Source organism: Oryctolagus cuniculus, chromosome 18 (assembly GCF_964237555.1).
Source record: "Oryctolagus cuniculus chromosome 18, mOryCun1.1, whole genome shotgun sequence".
Taxonomy (NCBI): domain Eukaryota; kingdom Metazoa; phylum Chordata; class Mammalia; order Lagomorpha; family Leporidae; genus Oryctolagus; species Oryctolagus cuniculus.
Genome location: NC_091449.1, coordinates 32517821 through 32523820, shown reverse-complemented (window position 1 = coordinate 32523820; position 6000 = coordinate 32517821).

Genomic DNA, 6000 nt, shown 5'->3' with positions numbered 1-6000 from the left:
GGAGAGCTGTAACCTTTGACCTTTGACTTCCACTCCCTGGAATGGGAAGCAGAATCCACAGGAGGAAAGAACACAGAGAGTTCTAGACGTCATCCAGTCCTCCTACCTCATCTTGCAGAGTGGAAAAGTGAGGCCTGAGGCAAGGAGGCTGTTGACGAAGTTCCCACAGTGAGTTTTCAGCTGACCTGGGGCTGAAATTCAGGCCCTGTGACTGTCCATCACTGGAGGAAAGGCCACCCAGCACAGTGCAGTAAGAGCCGCAGGTGTCAGCCAGCCCCTGGAGCCTGGTGGCACGTGAAAAGCTTGTCCCATGCTGGTTCACTAAAGCCTCATGCATGCCCGGAAGTGTTGGTGCTATGGCTCCCATTTCACAGGTGAGGACACAGAGGCCTAGGGACACTGCACAACTTTCCCAATAGCACATACTTGGTACACAGCCATGCACTCCTCCCACGTCCCTCTGCCTGTAACTTCTACCGCTCTTGCTTCAAAATGCTGCATGCAATGGCGGTTGTTTTGCCGAGTGGTTAAGATACTGGATAGGATGCCCATATCCCGCCTAGAGGACTGGGTTTGAGCCCTGCCTTCACCTTCTGATTTCAGTTTCCCGCTAGTGCAGGCCCTAGGAGCCGGCAATGATGACACAAGCAGTGGATTCCTGCCACCCATCCAGAACACCTGGATTGAGTTTCCAGCCTTCGGCTCTGGCTCTGCCCAGCTTGCAGGCCACTGCAAGCATTTGGTGAGTGAGTTCCGGCTGCTCCACTTCTGATCCAGCTCCCTGCTGGCTGAGTGGTTCTCTCTCTATCTGTGTCCCTCTCCCTCTCAAATAGATTTTTTTAAAAAAATTAAGTTTTGCATGTACCAGTGTTTTACTGTTGATCCTAGCAACTCAGGACTTGTGCCTCCTGGGCCACCAGCCCATTTGAGTATGCCATTTGTCTAGTCTGTTAAGACCCATTCGTCTTTAGAGTCTGCGGCAGCACCTCATGAGGATTCTGTGCCTGGTAGTAATTCCCAGGAGAGGTAGATGGAGGCTCCTGTAAGGGGTCTTTGCCCTGGAACCCAGAGCTCACCCAGACTCATCCCCCCCGGGAACACACAGGAAACCCTGCCTCAGTCAGCCCACCACCAGCAGAGAGCATGGGCCTCCTTGGCCTCCACCATGCTGTGGCAGGTGGATGGATGATGGATCCTTGCCATGTGTTGCCTTTAGAGAGTCAGCTGTGATTACTGGGACATGAGAAAGGGCCTGAAAGGGAGAAAAAGCTTTGCACCGTGGTCAGATGCCCTGGGTTCAAGGCCCAACTCTACTCCTTGCTAACTGTGTGATTTTGGATTAGCTACTGTCCTTCTATGCATGACATGAACGTTTGCAAAAAAAAAAAAAAAAAAAAAAAAGAGAGAGAGAGAGCAAAAGAGAGAGGATAATAATAACATCATACAGACATATTATCCAGCAAAATCCTTGTCATGAAAAATAAGTGGAAAACTGCAAAACTAGTGTGGTGGGCTCTTGGGACATTTATTTGCAAGCACTGATTGTGAGCTCCTAGTATGAAGTCAACCTGTGCTGAGTGTGGGAATCAGCCCCAGGCTGTTGTCTTTTCCGCCTTAGTTTGAAAGGGTGGAGTCCAAGGTTTCCCTTCGTGTTGCTGCTGTACCCCAGGAGCCAAAGACCTCGCCAGCAAAGGTTAATTGGTTAAATGCGTTGGCCACTGGAAGAGGAATTTCCACTTGGCAATTAAGTTTGCAAACATTGTACAACCTTATAGAGTGTATTTCTCCAAATTGATGTGTTCTTTTTCATGTAATAATCTATTAGTGGGTGTTTCGGTTGCCTAATTAGCTCTGCATGTAAATTAATCTCTGCATATTGAAATTGCAAACCCAGCCTTGTAACATTGGCTTGTTTCTGAGATAAATCAAATTACAATAGCTCCAGCAAAGGTTCTGAGTTTCGAGAGTCACCCAGGGCCAGCAGGTTCCTTTAGCCGTCTGAGCGTGGGGGCTTAGGGAGGATTTGGCACATAATAGCCAGGCTAATTATATTTACCCATGGAGAGGACTCCATGTCAGTTCTTATTTCTGCTCTTAGGCAAAGCCGCCTGTTGAATGAATAAATTCTTGGAGCCGTGTAGGTCTCCTGCCTGGGTCTTGATATTGCTGAAGAGTAAAAGACATTCCCCGTTTCCCCAGGCAGGAGTGAGGGCTGGCAGGTGGGACAGACTTCCTGCTTTGGGAAGGAGGCTGGCAGGTGAAAGAGAGGGTCAATCCATGACCAGTCCTGGCCCCACCGCCCAAGGAAACTCCAGCAAGGCCTCTTTGTCTGTGCCATGCTGCCCTCTTTCCAGCTCCCACAACCCCCACCTAAGGAGGCCGGAGCCTGCCCTCCCCTGCCACACATGAGGGTGCACACACATCTGGAAGCAAGCAGCCCTGGATCAAATCCCGACGCGGCTCCCTACCTGCTGTGGGACTGTCCTCCTACGTAAAAATGGAAGGAAGAATATCCCACTTCCTCGCTCAGCCCAGGTGAGGTTCAGAGGAGGACAGCATTGTAAGAACACTCAGAGAGTGGTGAAGCGTTGTGTCAATGCCACCCGAGGTCTGGCTGTTTTGGGGTGCATGTTATTTTCCCACTCCTCTTAGGGGCACAGCCCTGGTTGTTGCTTTTCCCCTCATGGGCCACCCTTGACACCCAGCCCAGGACTGGTCTGAAGCTCTGACGAGCGCTCAGCCGATCACAGGCAGGAGGGACCCCTGGTCTTGGCCACCCCTCCTTGGAGTTTTGTTGTGTGGTCCCTGACCTTACTTTTGGCCTGATTTCCTGTAGGTAATTCTGAAAAATGTGAGAGAAGTGCAGACTCCTATGTGCGGAGCCTCCAAAATCTTGGGAGTGTGTGGACAGGCGGTCCACTGTGAGATTCCACCTGCTTCTGGGGTCGACATTGTGGCAGAGAGGATTAAGCCACCAGCTGCCATGCCAGCATCCAAAGTGGGCGCTGGTTCAAGTCCCAGCTGCTCCACTTCCAATCTAGCTCCCTGCTAAAGAGCCTGGGAAGCCTGGGAAAACCACAGAAGGTGGCCCAAGTGTTTGGGCCCCTGCACTCACATGGGAGAACTGGAAGAAGCTCCTTGTTCCTAGCTGTAGCCTGGCCCAGCCATCGTGGCCATTTGGGGAGTGAACCAGAGGATGGAAGATCTGTGTGTGTGTGTGTGTGTGTGTGTGTATGTGTGTAATTCTGACTTTCAAATAAATAAATTAAAAAAAAAGATTCCACCAGCTTCTGTCATTACCTTTCAAATAGCGTCAACAAAAATGAGAAGTGAAGAGTTGCCCTTCCCCGTGACACTCCGGGGAAGAGCCGCTTTGGGGCCAGCCCATCCTGCAGAACTTGCACAAGAGCCCAGCCGCCGGAGGCAGGAAGGCCCATGGACTCTCTGCTGAGCCTCCCAATGGCTCCAGGGTACATTCAGGACCTCCTGGTGGAACTGGGGTGACCAACGTTCCAAAGTAGACATCACCCAGGACCTGCTGCTGTGGTTTGGGTCACGGCAGAGGGATCTGTCACCCTAGGGGGAAGGAGGGCTCCCTAAGCAGGGAGCCTTCGGGCCCAGAGTGTTCAGTGCAATCCTGAGCATGTGGTAAAAGCTTACAAGAATGAGGAGGAACTGCACACCCAGGTCAAGGAAACACTGAACCCCCAAGTACGTGAGAATAGAGGGATTAATACGCACTGATGCACAAACAGAGAAGAGTGGATAAAGAACAAAGATCTGAAATCAGTGTGTCAAAGAGACATCTGCATCCCTAGGCCCACTGCAGTGCTGTTCACAATGGCCAAGTTGTAGAATCAATGCAAGCGTCCATCAAGGGATGCACAGATAAAGACAATGCTGTATACAATGGTAATCCCGTATACACCACAGGATACTATTCAGCCTAGGAATGAACAAATTCTGTCATTTGCAACAGCATGGATGGACTCAGAGTACGGTACACTAAGTGCAATAAGCTAAACACGAGACAAATACTGTGTGCTGGTGTGTGAAACCTCAAACAACCGAACTCACAGAAGCAGAGAAAAGAAAGGTGGTTCCGGAACAGAGGCTAGGGAGGGAGGAGAATGAGAGGCCATAGTCAATGCCTCAGGTGGGAGGAGTCAGCTTAGCTTTTTTTTTTTTTTTTTTTGAAGTCAATTGCAAGCATGATGAATATAATTAGTGATGGAGTGTTGCACATTGAAACTTTTCCAAGAGGTTAAAATTTCAAACTTGGATCATAACAAAAATGTGAAGTCTTTGGGGAGACAACTACGCTACTTAGCTTGGTCAATCATTCTGTATTGCATCCAAAACTCATGCTTTGCACCCCATAAATATATGCAACTATAATTGTCAGTTTTTTCCTTTAAAGGTATGGATTTGAATGATCGAAGCCCAGGATGAGGAATGTCCTAGGCAAGGCCAGAGCTTTGGGGAGCAGCAAAGGGGATCATGCTTTGTGACAGCTGGGATGATCCCTCGTCCGGCATGTATTTTGCGTTCACTGAGAACTTAGTTCTCACACTTCTGGCAGCACAGTGTTTCTGCAGCCAAGGGTCCCTGTGTCTAGAATCTTCTTTCATGCTGTCCTCTTCCACCAGCCCTGGGGGGATTGCACAGAGCTGCCTCGAGGGATCACAGTTCCAGAAACTGCCCTCCAGCTTTTCCACGAACGTTCTGATGACCCAAAGTGACCTTTCCCTGGGGGCAGGGACTGAGGGCTGAAGCATCTTATATGGAATGCAGGGAAAATCAATTCTTTCCCTCCCGGCTGAGGATTCTTCTTTTTTTTTTTTTTTTTTTTACTTTTCTTTTTTCTTTTTGACAGGCAGAGTGGACAGTGAGAGAGAGAGACAGAGAGAAAGGTCTTCCTTTTGCCGTTGGTTCACCCTCCAATGGCCGCCACGGCTGGCACGCTGCGGCCGGCGCACCGCGCTGATCTGAAGCCAGGAGCCAGGTGCTTCTCCTGGTCTCCCATGGGGTGCAGGGCCCAAGCACTTGGGCCATCCTCCACTGCACTCCCGGGCCACAGCAGAGAGCTGGCCTGGAAGAGGGGCAACCGGGACAGAATCCGGCGCCCCGACCGGGACTAGAACCCGGTGTGCCGGCGCCGCTAGGTGGAGGATTAGCCTAGTGAGCCGCGGTGCCGGCCTGAGGATTCTTCTTGCTTCATCTCGGAGCTGAGGGCTCCTGCTTGTGTTCCCAAAGCCGCAGTACTGAGCACCCTCCATTCAGAAATCCCCAGAAGGGGGACGGTGAAGGCCTTGTGTGGGCGCTGCTACGAGGACCCAGCCCACGAGACACACCCCGTGCACAGCTCCACTCGGGGTTTCCTGGAGAAACCAGAACAAGCTGAAACTGCCTCCTCCAACACCCCTCCGTTCTGCTCAAGGACAGGAGGCGCGGCATGGCTTTCGCTGGTTGCTAACTCATCAGTTTAGCCACCCCCACCGCCCCCAACCCACACACACGGCCAGATGCGGACAAGATTCACTGTTCCCAGGTTGCTGCTGTTTTTTATCTTGCTCTTCTCTCTCCTCACTCTTATAAATCCCATCTTTTTTGCTACAGTGCGCAGGCTGTTTTCCCGCACCACTATGACCAACCATCCTGCTTGGCCTGAGCCTGAGGGCTGGTTTCTGGAAGGTTAGAGACTTTCAGTTTTAAAACTAGACCATTTGGGGCCTGGAGCTGTGGTGTCGGCATCACATATGGGCACCAGTTTGAGTCCCGGTTGATCCTCTTCTGATATTGCTGTTTGCTACAGCCTGGGAATGCAGTAGAAGATGGCCCAAGTACCTGGGCCCCTGCACCTGAGTAGGAGACCTATAAGAAGCTCCTGGCTCCTGGCTTTGGATTGGCTCAGCTTTAGCCATTGCGGCCATTTGGGAAGTGAACCAGTGGATGGAAGATCTCTCTCTCTCTCTCTCTGTCTCTCCCTCTCTCTGTCTG